Genomic DNA, 19,170 nt, shown 5'->3' on the forward strand with positions numbered 1-19,170 from the left:
TGAGGACGGAGAATAGGGCATGAGGTATGAGCCATGGATGGTGGTGGAGAAAAATCGAGTAACTAATTTTACTAGTAAGGAAGGATCGGGCTCTAAATTTGCAACGTTGTCTAGGCTACGAAATTCAAAAGAATTTGGGGACAAGAGGGTCAAGGATAAAATGAAGAACTGACAGGGATTACGAAAAAACCTAAGGGGAAATGGGGGATTTGAGATTTAGTGAAGGTTTGCAGGAAATTTTTAATTTATTAAATGGAGTGGAATCGACTGATGGAAAAAAGAATATGATAAATGGGTGATTAATTAGCCAACGAATAGGGAGACAACCTGTTCTAACAAAATGGGCCTTGATGGATCCGGACGAGCTTGAAGTCTCTTATAAGGAGACCTATTTTGGATGTTGGGCCAAATAGATTAACTAATGGGTTTGTTGGTTCTTTTGTGACACGTCCAGTAATCATTAAGGATGCGTGAGCTAGAGGTCCAACAATTTAACTGTTTCGAAAGCTGACGTTTCTTTGTCGGGTTCGATTATTTTTAATGAAAAATCCAATTCTTTTAATTCCATTTCTATAATTGTTTCTTGTCTGAACCCCTAGAATAATGGAAATGTGCAAGTGTACACAATCGCAACAAGTAATAAAGCGACAAGTAAATGTCGAGTTATCGTACCCACGGGAACTATGTAAAGAAATATTTATGAAATAAATAATTTAACAAGTTGGTGGTGAAAATTTGATGATTTGAAAGGGCTTTAATTAAAATTAAGAATTAAACTAAGTAAAATAAAATAAAAATAACAATTTCCAGTGCACGATTTCAAAACAAGTTTTAATCAATATGACATAAATGTGATAGATCAATTGCATTCTTTAACTTAACATTACCAATACTATGTTCATGTTTCTTACGAATTTAATTTACGGCAACTCTGCAATTTGCTAACTTATGAACATACTCACCTACCAAAATCCATTTATCGCTTAACTATATCTCTATGTTAATTCAATCGATTAAACAAATTTTAATGAGAAAATGTGTTAATGCACATACATACTTATGAAATTAAAATAATTTCTTATACATATCTCTATGCTAATTCAAACAATTAATTCAATTTTCATAAGCAAGTAAAAGATTAAGTGAGGTAACAATATATCTCTATATTGAAACAATTTAATCACAAAATCCTGCAAGTTATGGAAGGTTAATGTATTGTTTAATATTGTCGCTAATTTAACCTTAAGCTACCTTAGAAGATTAAACATTCTCCAATTAAATATTGTGTCCATTAATTACAATTTCAATCCGCTTAATAATTAATTCAATTGTTACCTTACAATTTAAATGCAAGCATAACAAAAACATGATTTTATTTAATTGAACAAATCAACAAGGCCTATAAAAACACAAACATGACTGTTAATAAATTAAGCAATAGAACGCAATCAATCTAACACGAATTAAATTTAAGCCATTTTAATTAAATCAAGAGTAACGAAATGATGAGCATTCATCATAACGGAGTCAAGAAAATAAAAGAGTAGGGAACTAGAAAAAAATTCAGTGTCTCTCTGAAGTCACTAACACGCTCCTTTTCTTCTTTGCTCGTTCTGTTAATTCGAGGCCTCTATGAATACTTGAGTGCTACTACTCCAAGGTGGAAGAAATATCTTTCTCAAGAGGACAAATCGGCAAAGGAAGGGACAAGAAAGAAAATGGAAAACAAAGGGAGAAAATTGAGTAAATAGAGAATGTGTTGTGAATGAATTGAGTTGAGTTGAGTTGAGTTCTGAAATGAGTAACAAAGGGAGGTATTTATAGGTGGGTTGGCTACTAATTTTAGCAAAGAAATATCAGCCATTAAATCCCCCATGGCTGGCCACCACTCATGCATTTGTTGATGATTTCAACTTGTTATATTTGGCTAGGGGCAAATCTACAAAAGCATAATAAGTGGAGGAGTTTGAATGCAATTTCAAGGAGACTTCAAGGGCTGATTTGCAAGTCAGTAAATAAGCTGATTTGATCTGATTGGGTCAGCATTTTGGATGGGTTTGGGCAACTCGATTGCTCGTTTGGATCAATCTTTCGTATTAGCACAACTGGGACTCATTTCCATAATATATTCAATAATAATTACTTAACCCAAAATAAATTGGAATAAAATTAAAATTAATTGTATTATGTACTTTTATTCATAATTTGGATCGTTTTAGGCTAAAAAATTAATTCGCCTCAACGCTTCAGAAATCGCTTCACGATTTGAGCTTCTAGTAGTGTCTGTTGAGCCAATTTTCATCCTTTGTGCTAATCTGTCGAAAATAAATCAAAATTTATGTAAATTTTATTATAAAATTAATTAAAATTTGATATGTTAATAATTTAAGTACAATTTAATTATATTATATTTTTCAACAACAATTACTACGAAACTGCATGAATTTTAGTTAAAAATGGCATAAAAATGTCTATATATTTTTGTGTTTCCACACCCCCAAACTTAATTCATTGCTTGTTCCGAGTAATGCACAAATTGAAAAGAATATCTTGGAAACACCTTTGAAAAATTCCTTCAGAAAACATTTTTCCCATAATATGAAGTTAGTATACTTATGCTCAAGAACAAAAAATTTTGAGATTTATGCCACTTAAGTATACATATCATTCAAATTAATCTAAATTATTATTATGATAGAAAAAATAGACTATATGCTTTCTCAATAAAGACATGTTAAATCCCTACCAATTTGATTTTATTCCCTTATTTAAGATTAAGTTGCAATCAATAAGTTTTATTTATGCCTTTATATGTTGAACATAGCAATTTCTCTCCGATAATGCAGGTAGCACAGAAACTTAAACCAATAGGTCTTTTAAATAGGTTGTAGCATGGCTAGGCTAGGGGTAGGTAAAAGATAGATAAATTTAGGCTAAAAACCCTAGGTTCAGCTTTCATCGGACCTTCGGAATAATTACCTCCAATACACCAACTCATTTTGCTTTTACTAGCTCTTTTGTACATCTATTTCTTTCGAGTACATATGCTCTTTCTTTTTTAAGCATTTGGTACTCATTTTCAACTCCCCCAAACTTATTTTCAAAGAATATTCTAAATACATTGATTCTAGTGTTTGGGATAATTTAAAGATAATTATGAGAGAAGAGATGGCTAAATATTGCAAATGTTCAAATAAAATTAGGCCATATAATCTCAAAGTTGGGTTTCAAGGGATAAATATTCATCATGGTTGGCTTGAAAGGCTCAAACAGTTCAAACAAAAGTTTGCCTAAATCATTTTCAACATTTCATGCTTCTTAGGATTTCGTCTCAAGAAATTACTAAGTCAATTCTAGAGACTTAAACGTTCACGAATGCCTAGCTTTCCTAAGGAACTAAAATTTGATGCTATGATTTACATACTTTATTAAGAGTACATTTATGTCATAATGTAGCTAACATAACAATTATTGAGATAAAAGAACTTTATTCATATTGAAGTTTAATATACCTAACAAAATTTCAAAATTTTGAACAAAATATAACTAACCATAATTAAAAGAAAATTTTATTCTGAGAAGAAATAATTTCAAATTTTCGGTCCCCGTACTTAAGATGAACAATGTCCCTATTGTTAGAAGTGAATAGACACTATACACCAGGTAGGATTCTATAAAAGAGGAGGTGAGTCAATTTGACTACTTAAGTACCAAACTCTCTTTAGATTGAATCCTAGACATGTACATATATATTGCCACACTTCTTATTTTGTAACTTATTCATTTTTATTTATGATTTCCACCTCTTATTTTATTATGTGAGAAATAAAAATCCTAATAGAACCTAATCCTAAAAACATTAAATATCCTAGGAAAGAAAATAATATAAAGTAAAGATCCCCCATTCTTTTTTATTTGTAGATCCATCAGAATTTGACTCATCTTTTGCTCTATCGTTTTTGTTTTTGCATGAATCGCTTCGTTCCCTCTTTGATATTAGGCTCCATGGTTCAAATATAAAATCTGGAAACTTGGGCACAAAAATAAATGAGTCATGAAATATTTTCGTAAAAGCACTTCTCATTGAGTCATCCTATGTTTTTTAAAATCTCCAGTCAGCTTGTTGCTGCCACTGCATATGTTACATTATGTCCATCAACTTTTACAGCTTATCACAAGGATCTGGGCTAGGCGATTGAGCTCTGAATGTTGAGGTCACCATGTCAAGTTCGGTTATTGGTTCAATTGATTCTTCCTTATTAGGGATTTCAGCTGACTGCATTGGTTCGATCTCTGTGGGATGTTCTTTTTCTTCTTCGGGATCCTCGCTCAATTCAACTCGTTGCTGTAAAATAGAATCTCCGCCTATTTGGCAGAGGTCCCAATCTGTGATTGTGCCTTGGCTATAACTTGTCTTCTTTATGTTTGTAAGAATTTTAGCTCTCAAGCACAAAATTGTTATCGTAAAGGGAAAGTATGCTGGGCCAGAACGTCTAGCGGCACAATTTCAATTTTCTCTTAGAATGATCTTTCCCACATCAATGGTCTTTGCCGTTAAAATCGAGTATAAAAAGACCATTTGCTCAAATGAAATTGTGGTCTCATGTGAAATAGGCATAAGGTTGATTCGAATGAAATAGAACCATACCTTCGCTAATGGTGTTAAATATTCTCTACGACAAATGTGAGATCCATGCTTTGACATAGTCTACTTAGAACTCGGAACTGTAAGTTCCTCGAGAATTTCTTACAGTTTTTTAGCCTCAATATTTCTCATCAAAGAAGAATATTCGTCGTCTTCAAAATAAGGTAATTCAAAGAATTCATTAATAGCGTTTGAGCTTATTGGTACCTTGATTCCTCAGGTAGAAACTTTCGTTAATTCACTTGAGGTCAAATTCACATGAAATCTTCATCTAAGATTCGCCGAGTCAATTTTCACCCTTTGTACAAATTTTTCGAAAATTAATCAAAATTTATGAAAAATTTATTATAAAATTAATTAAAATTCAATATGTTAATCATTTAAGCAAAATTTAATTATTTTATAATTATATTATATCTTTTGACAAGAATTACTACGAAACCACATGAATTTGAGTTAAAAAGGGCATGAAAAAGTCTATAAAATTTTGTTTTTCTAACCCCATATTTGAAAGGACAAAAAAGAGGGTGGAAAAGTTGAATGACGCGGTATTAAAATTAGGAAATCATTTAGCAGTCCATTTTAAAAAAAAATTAATTTTCAAATGGGGGAAGTTCAGGGCGTAATGGAGTTCTTATTTGGAATGGTGGTAGGTCTTCTGGTTCTAAATGACGTATCCCAAGAGTCAAAGGTGGCTAAATTCGTAATGGAAGGAGGCTTAATCAGACTATTTAATATCGTGGGGAGCGTTTTAAATTAGCAAATGTTCCCAAGGCTCCCTTAGTTGACTAGATGAATTCGATAGTGGAACTTATTAGTCCTTAATTGAACACTGAAGCAAGAAAAATGGTTGCTAGCCCAGGGAGAAAGCCTTTTGATAAGCTCAGGATCTCAAAGTAGTAAAGGTTAGTTTACTCTTTCTATCTTTATTTATCAATTTTTTCTTCAAACTGTCAGGGTTGTGCAAGTGTTAAATTTTTGCGGATTTGTTGTGAGTAAGGAATATAATTCAGATATTGTTAGTTTGCTTGAGATAAGGACTACTGGTGGAAAGGAAGATAAAATTATTGCTAAGCTAGGATTCCATAATTCTCACTGAGTGGAGGCAATCAATTTTTTTGGTGGTATTTGGGTCAGCTGGAAAGAGTCAGTTGAAGTTGACATTTTAAGCAACCATCTCAATTTACCTTTTTATAGGTTTCTGAAGGTATAAACTCCCAACCTATTCTCATTGCGTTGGTTTACGAAAGTCCTGGTTGATAGAAAAAGAATAATCTCTGGAAGGATCTTAAATCGGTAATCTCGATGAGCTCTATTTTATGGCTTGCAATTGGTGACTTCAATGTTATCCTTTCTCCCAATGAAAAGTCAGATGATCATTCGGAAAGGAAGAGATGTTCGCTTTTTTGTAAATTTATTGAGGAAGTTGATTTGTAAGATCTGAAGTTCAGAGGCCCCTCCTTTACCTGGCATAGGGGGAGGCATTTTTGAAATGTTGGACAAAGTAATAAAAAATTCTGCTTGGGGAAATGCTTTTCCCAATTTTTCAACCACTCATCTCTCTAAGTTGAAATTTGACCACAAACCATTATTGCTCTTTCTTAGGCCAAAGATCAATATGTCTAGGGGACATCTATTCAGATTCTTGGCCAATTGGGTGGAGCATCCTAGTTTCTCTAATTTCGTTAGAGATAATTGGAATTTTAATGGTAAGATGGTCAAAAATCTTTTTAAGTTCACCACGAACATCAAATATTGGAATAAGTTGGTGTAAGGATACCTAGATGTTCATAAAAGACAGTTGACTCAAAAACTTGAATTCAAAAAGCTCAAGAAAAGTCATATTTTGACTATCTAGCCTAGTTAGAATCTTAGGTTCAAGAGGAAAATGAAAATGTCATTCATCATGAATAATTACTGTGGAAGCCAAAGGCTAGGAGATCATAATATTAAGTTTTTTTATTCCTTCATACTGCTTAGAAGGAAGAATAACTGGATCAAGAGTCTAAAGAATGACAACGGATATTTTACATAAGATGAGGAAGAACTTTAAGAAGAATCTACTAAGTTTTTTAAAAAATTGTACGGTGAAAATCCAGGCCAAATGCTAGAATTACCGGATAATTCCTTTCTGAAACTGAATCATAGTGATACTCTCTTTTTGGGAAAGAAATTCTCAAAGGATGAGGTAAAGGAAGTTTTGTTTGATATAGCCCCTTTAAAAGCTCTCAGAAGTGATGGTTTTCATGCAATATTCTTTCTGAGCCAGTGGGACTTGGTTGGTGATGTCATTTGTGATTAGATTCAAAAGGTCTTTGCTAGGCACGCCATTGATCCCGAGTTAAATAACTCATTGATATTTCTTATACCGGAAGTGCCTAAGTTGAAAGCTACGCCCAATTTAGACTGTTAAGCTTATGGCCAATTTTTTTAGAAATTGGTTATGAAAGTCATTTCTAATGGGTTCAATATGGTTTTCCCTAAAATCATTGTGCCGAAGTAAACAGGTTTCATTGCAGGCAGAAACATTACTGATAACATTGTTGTGGCTCAAAAAGTTATTCATTCCATGAGAAGCAAACAAAAAAATAATAGGTGGTTGGCTATTAAGATAGATTTGAAAAATGCCTATGATAGGGTAAGATGGGATTTTATCAATGCATCTCTTCAAGCAACAGGTATTCTTGATTTCCTTTGAAACGTTATCATGTCTACCATCATGAGTTCCACTATGCAGATAATGTGGAATGGGGTGCCAACGCAAAAAATTCGTCTTGCAAAAAGGGTTAAACAAGGATGTCTTCTATTGTCGTACCTATTTATCTTATGTAAGGAATGGCTTGGGCATTGTATTAAGTCAAATATTAACTCTGGGCAATGGCATCCTATACGTTTTTCGCGATCGAGTCCGACACTATCACATATGTTTTTTATAGATGATTTGGTCATTTTTGGTTAAGCTGACATGCAATAGGTAAGTTTGATTAAGAAAATTTTAGATAATTTTTGTGCTTTTTCAGGGTATCGGATCAATGCTTCCAAGATTAATATGGTCTTCTCTAATGGGGTTGAGAGAGAATATGGAAGGAAACTGTGCTATATTTTTGGATTTCATACGACGCAGAACCTTGGAAGATATCTCGGAGTCCCTCTATTTCATGAAAGGGTAACAAACAATTCCCTGAGGTTTATAGTGGACAAGGTTCGAAGCAAGCTTCAGAGTTGGGATACAAGGAAATTATCTATTATGGATGGAGTTACTCTAGCCCAATCAGTTCTTTTATCCATTCTGAGTTTTTTCACGTTGTCCATAATGATCCCTCAAGGGTTGTGCGAGGAGATCGAATGTTTGGTGCAGTAGTTTATTTGGGGGTCGTTTAGGGGTAACAGGAAGACACCCTTGGTGAAATGGTAGGAGATTTGTAAACTGTCAACCAAAGGCTTGTGGTGGATTGGGGTTTCGATAACTGAAAGACCAAAATAATTCATTTATCCTGAAACTGGATTTCAATATAGTTTTTAACACTGATTATTTATGGGTTCGGGTCCTCAGATCTAAGTATGCTATCAAAGGAGGTATCCTAGAAGACATATTTCGTAGCAAGTCTTCCTTCCATTGGAGGTCTCTTTCTAGAATATGGCCTTTGCTTCAGGATAACTTATTTTGGTCAGTTGGTAATAGGGAAAGTATTAGATGCTAGAAGGACAAGTGGATACCGAAAATTAGTCCTCTGGTTAATCACATTCCATCTCACGCTAATATGGACTTAGATTGTCCCCTTAGTGAGTTGGTGACTGAAGATAATTTAGGGAATATGGATTTGTTTCAAATCTAGCTGTCAAATGATGTCATTAGGCATATTGTAAGCATTCCTCCTCTTCACCCTTTAGTCGGTCTGAATATTGTCATTTGGGTTGGGATTGCATCAAAGACTTTCTCTATTAAGAGTGTTTAGCGAATGCTTAGATAAGAGACATTAAATTTGAATGATAATGCTTAGAAGGTGGTATGCAAATTCCCGGGACCACAAAGGGTTCGTATGTTTCTTTGGCTTGCCTTTAAAGAGAGGCTACTCACACAGGTAGAAGGAAAAATGCGAGGTATAGGGGATGATGAGCATTGCACGGTATGCGAGAGTGCACCAAAAGATGCCATTCATGCCATAATAGATTGTTTCACTGCGAAAGGAGTGTGGTCTAAGCTCATGCCAGTGAAAAAACATGGTGTTTTCTTTTCAGGTAATGTAACGCCCGAATTTTGGGCCTAGAAGTATTGGGCCTTGAGCTTGGAAGCGGATAGGAGACTGCTCTTAGATATTTTATTTGTGCAAGTCAGTAACACAAATTGCATGTTTGGTTGAGTGGCTAAGTGATTTGAGTGTATTTGGGAGTGCTTGAGAAGTCTGGGCTCAAGTTTGGCCTTTGGCAAAATTTTACTTTTTGAGCTCTTAAGGGAACTTGGATGTTAGCTTACAGGATTTATAATTATTTGTGGTTGTTTTATGACACAAAGAGAGGGGATGGTCTAGTGGCAAGGTGGCATGTTGTTTTTGGTAAGGGCTGGAGTTCGAGTCTTACTGTATGCAAATGGGATTATATATTTTGCTCATGAGGAGGCAAGAGTTGGTGTTGGATTTGAATCTATTGTTGGAGCGTTTGAATTGGTCTTGTAAGTTGGTTGTGGAGGATATCAAGGAGGGATAAGGGGAGAAAATCAAGGAGAGGGGTGGAGATTTTCAAGGAGTTTGAAGGCTTGAGTAGTTGTGCCGAAATAGGTTTCTTGCTCTTGGAAATTCGACTAGGGGCTTTTGTTAGATATATCCGAAGTGCCGGAGTGGTTTTCTTGGCTGGCTCTTTTGTGTGTTGTCGTTTGGTTTGTCCTTTTCAGCTTTAGTTTTGTTTCTTTTCTCTAAAAGAAACCGAATACTATTTCTTCTCTGCTTGAAACTTCCTACTCATCTCTTCTTTAATCATTTTCTGCTATAGCCGACCCTCTCTTTTACTTTCATCTCTACTTCTTTTCCAATTCTGTTTTTCCTTTCTCTATTGGACCGAATTCTCATACCTTCTACATCTCAAATCTTTTTGTTTTTCTTGTTTCGGGTCGAATCTTCCTGACTGACTATTGCCGAAATACGTTTGTTTTATTGGTAAGGGGGTGTTACAACCACTTTATTATTTCGTTCTTAGTCAAATTTCTTTTGGCTCTATTATCGGTTTTCCCTTTTCTTTCTCTTAGGTGCCGAATGTATGGTTGTTTTCTAACAACTTTTGATCTGGCGAATCATGTTAGGAGGGGGGATTCGCCCTTAATCAGCAGTGAGACGCTAGTATCTGTTAGATCTAGCAAGGTGGGTGTTTGTGGTTTAGTAAATAAAGTTTATGGATTAAGAGTATGTGTTAATCTTGTGTTGCGTTGGTTATAGGTTTATTGCTCCATATTATTCGCAGTCTTCATTGTTGTAATAAGGTGTGTATTTGTATGCGGTATTCGATGATCAGCTGAAAAACCTAAAGTATGTGTTGTTACACTACTATGACTGTAGATCGGCAAAATGCCAAAAAGTCAGAAATATGGCTATAATGTCACACGAGCGTGCGATCGTGCGTGTGGTGAACTGAGCCCACAAACATGGGTGTTAGTCTGTAGAGGTCAGCACAAGTGCTCTCGTGGTCTTGGGCTGTTCTGGGCCTCATTGGGCCAAAATGGGCTGTGTGGGCCCAGTGGGCTTGTGGGCCACACAGATAAAATGTATGTGATGTGGTAAGTGTTGTTAGACTGTGACGTTTGCATAGTTGGGGCCGTTATGGGCCTCGATGGGTCGAAATAGGCCGCGTGAACCCGATGGGCTTGTGGGCCACACGGGTAAAATCCTCGATAAGTGATCATTGATAGGTTGGTTTTTGAGGCTCGCGATGCCGTATGCGAATCTGGACTAAATGGGTCATACGAGCGTGTAGGCCCACTTGGGACCAATAGCGAGTTTTAGGCCCATGTACACTGTTCTGGCCTTGTAGGTTATCTAAGTCATTCGAAGGGACGATAGACCTTTTAGGAGGTCGTAATAAGTACCGAGACCCCAATATTTGTAAAATGACCATAATACCCCTATAGGGTAAATGACCAAAAAACTCGCATAGGGTAAAATGACCGTAATGCCCATGTAAGGTAAAAATGACAGTAATGCCCCTATAGGGTAAAATGACCAAAAAGCCCCCATAAGGTAAAATGACCGTAATACCCTCGTAGGGTAAAATGACCGTAATGCCCCTGTAAGGTAAAATAACCGTAATACCCCTGTAGGGTAAAATGACCGAAAAACCCTCATAGGGTAAAATGATCGTAATGCCCTTGTAGGGTAAAATGATTAAAGTACCACTGTAAAGTAAAATGACCATAATGCCCCTAGAGGGTAAATGACTATTTTGCCCCTCGAGTGTAAATAATTTATTTTTCCGTGATGTAAATGACTGATTTCTTTGTGATTTAAATGACTGATTTGTCTGTGATTAGTATGACTGATTTGTCTATGATTTGTATGACTGATTCTGAGTATGGCATTTTGCATACACGACATACTGCATGGGGTTGGGATACTACCACAATCACTGTTACTGGTGGCTTGGCCACATATACTATTACGGGCAACTTTGTTGCGCTACTGTTGCTGGCAGCTTTGTTACAATGCTACTGATGGCTTTGTGCCGATCATATTACCATTACTGATGGCTGTGTGCCGATCATATCACTATTGTTGATGGCTTTGTGCCAATCATATTACTGTACTTATGGCTTGTAGTCATTCTGTTTATAGCTTATAGTTATCCTGTTTACGGCTCTTAGCCATTCTGGTTACTGGCAGCTTTGCTGCGTTACTGATTAGTGTCGCAACCGGTGTTGAGATTGGTGTGTTGGCTGGGTGGGTCGATTTTATCCCTACATAGTGTGTTGGTTGGTACGAGTGGTGTGTTGGTTGGATTGGGATGGGTTGCATAATTGCATTGTTGCATTTCTATTACTGATTCTGTCACTGTCTTGGGCTTAGACCCACATGTATTCTGTTTTTAATTTTGATACTGTAATGGGCTAAGGCCCACACTGCACTTTTACTATTTTGGGCTAAAGCCATATTGTTCTGTTACTAAAAAGGGCTCAGGCCCAGATTGTTACTGCTTATATTACTGACTGAATGATAGGGGATTACACACTGAGTTTTTGTAAACTCACCCCATTTTTAACCTTTCAGGTAATCCCCAGCGTTAGACAGTTCGGAGCTGTGAGGGACTCGAAGAGGGCCACACAACTGCACAAGTTTTATTCTGTTTTGCTCATTTACTAAAGTACTTTGATTTTGATTCGGGTTGTAATAAGGCCTCAAAAATTTTGGATTTTAAATTTGGGATTTTATTGATTATGATTCTTATCTGCTAGAAGGAGAACCCAATTTTCCAAAATAATAACTATTTTCAAACACTACGTTTCTGCAACTCAATTTTTAAATAACACGTTTTCACAAGTCATTTGTTTTAAATTAATCTTCCGCAACAATAAGGTTTTGAAGGTAACAACGTTTCTTTAATAAACCTCGATTGAAAATAAGCAAACACAAACTGAGGTTTTGTACAAGTTTTAAATGGCAAGAAGTTTGAAATTTCAAGAAGGGTTTATAATGAAAACATGGTTTTCGAAAAACACTTCAATGTGACACGACAGATTTGGGCCTAACTTCTAGGCCGGGTTTGGGGTGTTACAAGTAATCTTCAAGAGTGGTTGGTATCCTACTTGGGAAATCGTTACAACTTCTTCTTAAAGGGAGTGGAATGACAGTGTTTCTTTGGGCTATTAGTGTGGCGCAGTTGGAAGAACTATAATCTTTTTATTTTTCGAGGCGATCAATGAAGTGTTGATGAAATAATTAAATGATCGTATAGCTGGGCCTTATAATGTTACTCTTCTCTCAAGGTATCCCATCTCAGGAGACAAAGTATCAATATGTTTGTCAATGAAGAAAGGTCTTGGATCTGTCTAAATTCTAATGGTGTTGTGAATTTAGATTTCGAGTTGGTTGTTTTTGGAGGAGTATTGAAGGATCGTCATGGGGGTTGGATTCTTGGTTTCAACAGGAGTTTGGGTCACTATTCGGTTTTCAACGCTGAATTATGGGGGGTTCTTGATGGATTAAGGATTTTACAGAGTCAAAATTATAATGCAGGCTATTCAGTAATCAATCTTAAAAATATCTTCTTTTGTGCTTATCAGGCGTATTCAGCTGCACTTGTTGAATATCAGTCAATAAAGCTTGAACATATACCTTGTGAAGAAAACTTTGAAGCAGATCACATCACTAAGATGGTTTTTAACAGAAACAAGGGATTCATTTAGTCAAGGATATCCCTTTAGATTGGATTAAATTAATGTAATCTTCCCGTTTATTTTTTTCACCAAAAAAATCTAATAAATCTATAAATATATTAATTATGTCTTTCAATAAAAAACATTATTCAAAATTTTGATCTACAATTTGTTTTTTTTTTACTACCTACATCAAATATTCATATTTGAAATATTATATGTTATCTTTGATTTATTATAATTAAATATATGTTTTTCACTGCTTAGAATATCATTGTGTTTTTTTTTTCTCTTTTTCGCTTTGATAAATATGGTAATTCCTTAGAATGAACATGATTTTTTGCACCATTTTTATGTGTATCAAATTTTCTTGAGTGTGATTTAATTAAATCATTTTATATCTTTTCTTTTTGAAAATCTATTTAAACGATGCACCTTTATATATATATATTTATATATAGTATGTGTAAATCATTAGAAAAGTATGGATTGTATAAAAAGAAGAGGTCTGGTTTAAGCCCTCAGAATAAAGTTTTGAATGCTTCGTTTAACTTCAACCAATGATTTTACTATTTTTTCCACCATTTGTGTGCCTTTCTGGTTGGAATCTTAGTGGAAATACGACTGTTTTAATGAAATTTCAACCAACTCAGCAAAAAAAAAAATGGAGAAATAGGAAATCAAAGAAAATTGAATCAAGGAAATCTCAAATGAACTTTTTAATCTCAGAAAAACTGTTTTACAAAGCTAAGCTTAAGCCTATTTATGGTAACTAATAGACTAAGCTATAACAATAATAACGGGCCACAACAAACAACCACTAGCCCAACTACTTAACCGAAAAAGCTACCTACCACATAACAGCCTTTGACTCACTTCTGATCTCATGCACAAAATAGAGTCACAACATTCTCCCCACTCAAGTGAAAGAAACATAGAGGTTTTTTTACTATAAATTAGATTATAATTTTGCCCCATCTATTAAAAAGAAAAAACAAGTGCCTCTATCTTATATCAAAAAGTAAATTGATCTCTTTTTTTATAAAAATTTCATCCATTTATATAATTAAAAAATAGCGTGATTGATAAAAAAACCAGACAATAACACGTGGTATGCTACATCCATCTCATACTAATGTATAAGAAATGTTTTCAACAGTAAAAATAGACGAAATTTGTAACAAAAGAACAAGTTCGCTTTTTGATCTAACATACATAGATTAATTTGTTCACTTTTTTAAATAGAAGGAGAAATGCAATCCCACATGTAGTATAAGGGCCTCTATGATACTTTTAGACACTACTTGTGTCGCCTAAGGTGAGCTCCCTTTCAATAAGTTAGAAGTCAATACCAAAATTTTAAAAATTTCTAAGAGCATATCTTTATATACTTTAGTATTCCAAAATTTCTAAGTAATACCAAAATTTGTAAGAAAAATTATTAGGAATTTTGGTATACCAAAATTAGGTTACCCAATAATAGTCTAAAATGTCAAAAAAAAAATTCCAATATTTCTAAAGAGCATATCATTAGGTATTTTGGAATGTAGACAAAATTCAAAGGAAGTATCAATAATTTTATGGATAGTTTTTAAATATTGGGTATTTATAATAAAAAATTTCGTATATATAAAACATATTTTATAAAATAAATCATGTTGCCTAAGTGCTAGAGGTGCTCATGGGCCGGGCTGGGCCGGGCCCAGAAAAAATTTCAGCCCGTATCATAGCCCGGGCCCGGCCTGGCCCGAAATATGGGCTTGAGATTTTGTTCAGGCCCTGCCCGGGAAAAAATCCTAAGCTCGAGCTTGGCCCGGCTAGGCCTATTTTTTAATAAAACACTAAAAATTTATTTTAAAAATAAAAAAATTTTAAAAAAATTAAAAAATTAAAAAAATATATATTTATTATATTCGGGCAGGGCCGAGCCGAGCCCGGGGTCAAAAAAGTGGTGCCCGAAGCCCGGCCCGTTTTCTAAACGGGCCTCATTTTTTTACCCAAGCCCATATTTCGGGCCTATATTTTTACCCAAACCCTCCCATATTTCAGGCGAACCGTTGGGTCGGGCGGCCCATGAGCACCTCTACTAAGTGCTCACCAAGATTTCTGACAAAATATTAAAATAACTAAAATAAGAGTCTACCAAATTTTTAAAGAAATACTAAAATTTCTAAACTTTTTTATTGAAATAATATGAAAAACAATTAATTACCTAAATAATATAGAATGAAAATTATTTACTAAAATAATATATTTACATAGAGTTATACCTGATAAGTTTATGACTAAGTTCCCCAAGTCATCGTCTAGATATGAGAGTCTCAATCTCGCGAGAGCATGCTCCCTTTGCTTTGCCGATACACCCTCTCTTGGCTATGGTTATTAGGTAGAGGTCTTATGCTTCTCTCTCTATATCTCAAGCCTAGAAAGTATTTGAAGAACTAAGGCAAAGATTTGAAGAACAAAGGCTAAGTTTTTATAACTTTGAATGAAATTACAAAGCAATAAATAAGTTTCTCTCTCTTTCTAACTACCTAATGAGAGACATCTGAGTTTCTTATATAGAGACTTGGGTGCTTCATTAAGCCTATCGACAGTCTGGATATAAGTCACGAGAGTCTTCTTTCACAATAACCAATAAAGATGGGTAGGCGCATGCTTCCTAAAGGCGCTTTTCCCAAAAATAAAAAATTAAAACAAATTCAGATAAGATGCTTTTAGCTGAGCATCTACAACTTTTATCTCGTGACTCTCTTCACAGTTTTATAGAGGTCACGTATTATTTTAGGGCTCCGTCTCGGTATTCTTCATCTTGGGCTTCTAAAGTTTTTGGGATTTCTGGAATTTTTCTATTATGTTAGCCCGACATGCTAGATTGAACCACCATTGATCCCACCCTTCAGAGGGCCTTTCATCAAATTGATTTAGCCCACTTATGTTGGTGGATAAGTCTTGTTGGATTTTTGAGAGTTTTTCTATTATTTTGTCTTCCTTCGTTATAGGTTGCTCGGCGGTGGCCTCAGCGTATGAGATCATGTCTTCTTTATGATTGGCCTCCTTTTGGAGATCTTCCATTCTTTTTATAAGTTATATATTCCTTACTCGCTCGGTCTTAAGTTGTTTTTCTAGGAGGAGTTTATGTTCTTTGTGTTTTATGATTTGATCTTAAACTGCTGCCTTTTCTACTGAAGTTTTTATTTCTAGTTGAGGATTTTTATATATTTTTGCCCATTGTGTTGAGTTTCTCTGAAACATTATATTTGTGTCCAAGGTATATCTGGGCATCTTTATATGCAGCTGACAAAAAGCTGTATTTTTTTTATATTTTGGGTTTTTCTGAGATTTTGTATACTGGATAATTTCAGTCCATTCTTTGTATATTCCTTTATTGTCTCTTGTGAATAAGACATATCATTTCTCATTATTATGGATGTTATGAAAATATAGAGAGAGCCTGTTAAGACAGGCTATTTGGTGTTTAATATCTCCCTTTTTATGAGTTATGAATATATTATCGATTAGTATTCTTTCTGCGGGTGTTATGATCGTATTCTGTGCCATGTTGAATTCTTGACCAGAGCCTTTATAATATGCAATTCTTGACTAGAGGATTAACTAGATTCATAATCTATTATGACTAGTTAGATTATGTCATCTATTAAAAGAAGATATTTTCTTTTCTAGTTTCATTTTGTTATAGTATTTTACTATTGTAATACAATCAGTTCTTACGGTAAATTCATTTTTTCCTAGTATAAAGAGTTCGAATGATTCTAGTGCATATCTTATGGCTAATAATTCGGCATCTATGCCAGCTATGTTCTCCTTCTCTTGATAAGACCCTGATGATTATCTACATATTTTTTCCTCCCCTTTATTAGATAGCTTATGTGGCTTTTTAAGTAACATTGTTCCCCATCCGAAGGCAGAACCATCAATTTCTATCATTAAATATTCCGAACATAAGGGTAATTCTAATTTAGGTAAGTTTTTAACTAAGTCTTTTACTTTTTTTACTTGTTTTATGTCGTCATTATCGAATTGCCTTTTTTCCAGTTTTCCTAGTCTTTTGGTATATAGGTCCTCGATATTTACTTAAGTCTTTTATAAATGGCCTTGCCTAATTTAATAACCCTCTGAATTGTTGTATTTGCTTTAATTCTCTCTTTTTTTTTTGGAAATTCTATTATTTTTGTAGCTATGTGGAGTTGTAATTCTATTTGACCCTTTCCCAATATTACTCCTACTTTCTTTTCCTAACTCAATTTTCTTTTTGCTTATTATTATACCTCCTTGTTCTAGTATTTTAAAATTTTCTTTTAAATGCCTTTTTATGTTCTTGTTTTGTCTTACTAAAAACTAATATATCGTCTATATACTAAAGTATATTCTTGGCATCTTTCAAATATTTTTGAGCCCAAAGGGCATTACTATCCATTCCTAGTGACCTATTGGGTTTGGGCATATGATTGCAGTCCAATTTATAGATTTTTTATTCATTTTTATTTGGTGGTATCCGGACTTACAATCAAATTTTGGAAATCATTTAGCTCCCTGTATTTTATTTAGTAATTGATCTTTACTAGGAATATTATAGCGATTATTGTTGACACTATTTTTTTGATGAAACGGGATCAACTTGGGTTTTGAAAACGAAAACGAAAACGGGAGTCGCCACCAATCCTTTTTTGATAAGGTGTGATCGGATCACCTTGAAAAGTGGTTGCTTTTAATAAACGATTCAATTTTATTAAAACAATAATTTTGGTCTACAAAATTCAGAAAAACAGGTTCGGGAGTCGGTTACGTACGAGGAAGGCTTAGCACCCTCGTAACGCCCAAAATTGGTACCTAATTGATTAATTAGTGTCTTAGTGTCGAAAATTGAAAATTTTAAAGATATTAAAGTTTAAAAATGATAAAAATATACATATAGATAAAAGCAAATATGATAATTTTTATATATATTTAAAAATATATTAAAAATATGTATGTATATGTCTACACAAATTAGAAAGTACAAAAATATATAAGAACGTACATATATAAATATATACACTTATAAAAATTAAAAAAAATATGTATATAGATATAAATATATGTATACAGTTATAAAATATATAAAATATAAAGGTAGGTATAAATATGTGTATTTATAAAAATTAAAAATGTATATTGATATATACATTAAAAATATGTGTATGAATTATTAAATATAGAAAATACATAAAAAAAGAAATAGATTTTAAAATATAAAGAATATGTATAAATATGTGTATATATATTTATGAAAATAAAAGAGAATACATGTAAGTAAGTATATATATATATATAATATAAGCGTATATATGCATATCAATATTAGATATGTATATATGTGTGTATATGTATAGAAGCAATTATATAATAATAATATAATAAGAAACATGTATATAAAATTTACATAGTAAGTATAAACAAAAATATGATGATGATGATGATGATGATGATAATAATAATAATATATAATAATAATAATAATAATAATAATAATCATCATCATCAATAACATAACAAGAATAAAAAAAAAGACTAATTTGAATTTTAAAACCGAGATTGGGGCACAATCAGAAATAAAACAAAAAGAGGGACCATTCTGAAAACGCGCATAACATGGAAGGGCCGAAGGAGAAATTTCCCCACCCTCAAAACGTAACGCTTTAATGCGAACTTGATTAAAACTGAAATAAAATGGGAGATAAAATTTAAAAGGAAATAAAATATAAAAGACGGACCTGATCAAAACACGCTTAAAATGCGGAAGGACCGCGCGCGGAAATGTCCCAAAAGTCCAAAACGCGCGGATCCTCACGGTCGAGTCGGGTCATGCTTGGGTGCCCTATACGACGTCGTTTTGAGGCCACTGGAGCAGGCCTCAAACGATGCCGTTTTGCGTCTGTTATAAAAGTAAACATTTTTTTAAAGAAAATCATTCTTCCATTCTGTTTTAGCAAAAACAGAAAAAACTCTCATTCTCCCAACTCTCCTTTACTCTCCAGACGCCGGCCTAGCTCCGGCCAAGGGTACCGGTGGGGTTCCGGCGCCGTCGCCATCGTCGTGACCCCTTTTCAATCATTATAACCCCGGGTAACCCCGATCTACCCTAAAAACTGGCTAAAAACCGTCAAGGATC

At 34.1% G+C, this 19,170-nt stretch overlaps 1 long non-coding RNA gene across 1 annotated transcript; it reads right to left on the reverse strand.

The window, feature by feature from the left end:
• Window positions 1–1,356: 1,356 nt before the first annotated feature.
• Window positions 1,357–15,718, reverse strand: LOC121223116 (uncharacterized). The gene is made up of 2 exons (XR_005920513.1): window positions 15,269–15,718; window positions 1,357–2,315 (listed from the first exon to the last, which is right to left on the reverse strand). It is a non-coding gene; the product is annotated as an uncharacterized lncRNA (long non-coding RNA).
• Window positions 15,719–19,170: the final 3,452 nt, after the last annotated feature.

Source organism: Gossypium hirsutum, chromosome D11 (assembly GCF_007990345.1).
Source record: "Gossypium hirsutum isolate 1008001.06 chromosome D11, Gossypium_hirsutum_v2.1, whole genome shotgun sequence".
Lineage (NCBI taxonomy): Eukaryota > Viridiplantae > Streptophyta > Magnoliopsida > Malvales > Malvaceae > Gossypium > Gossypium hirsutum.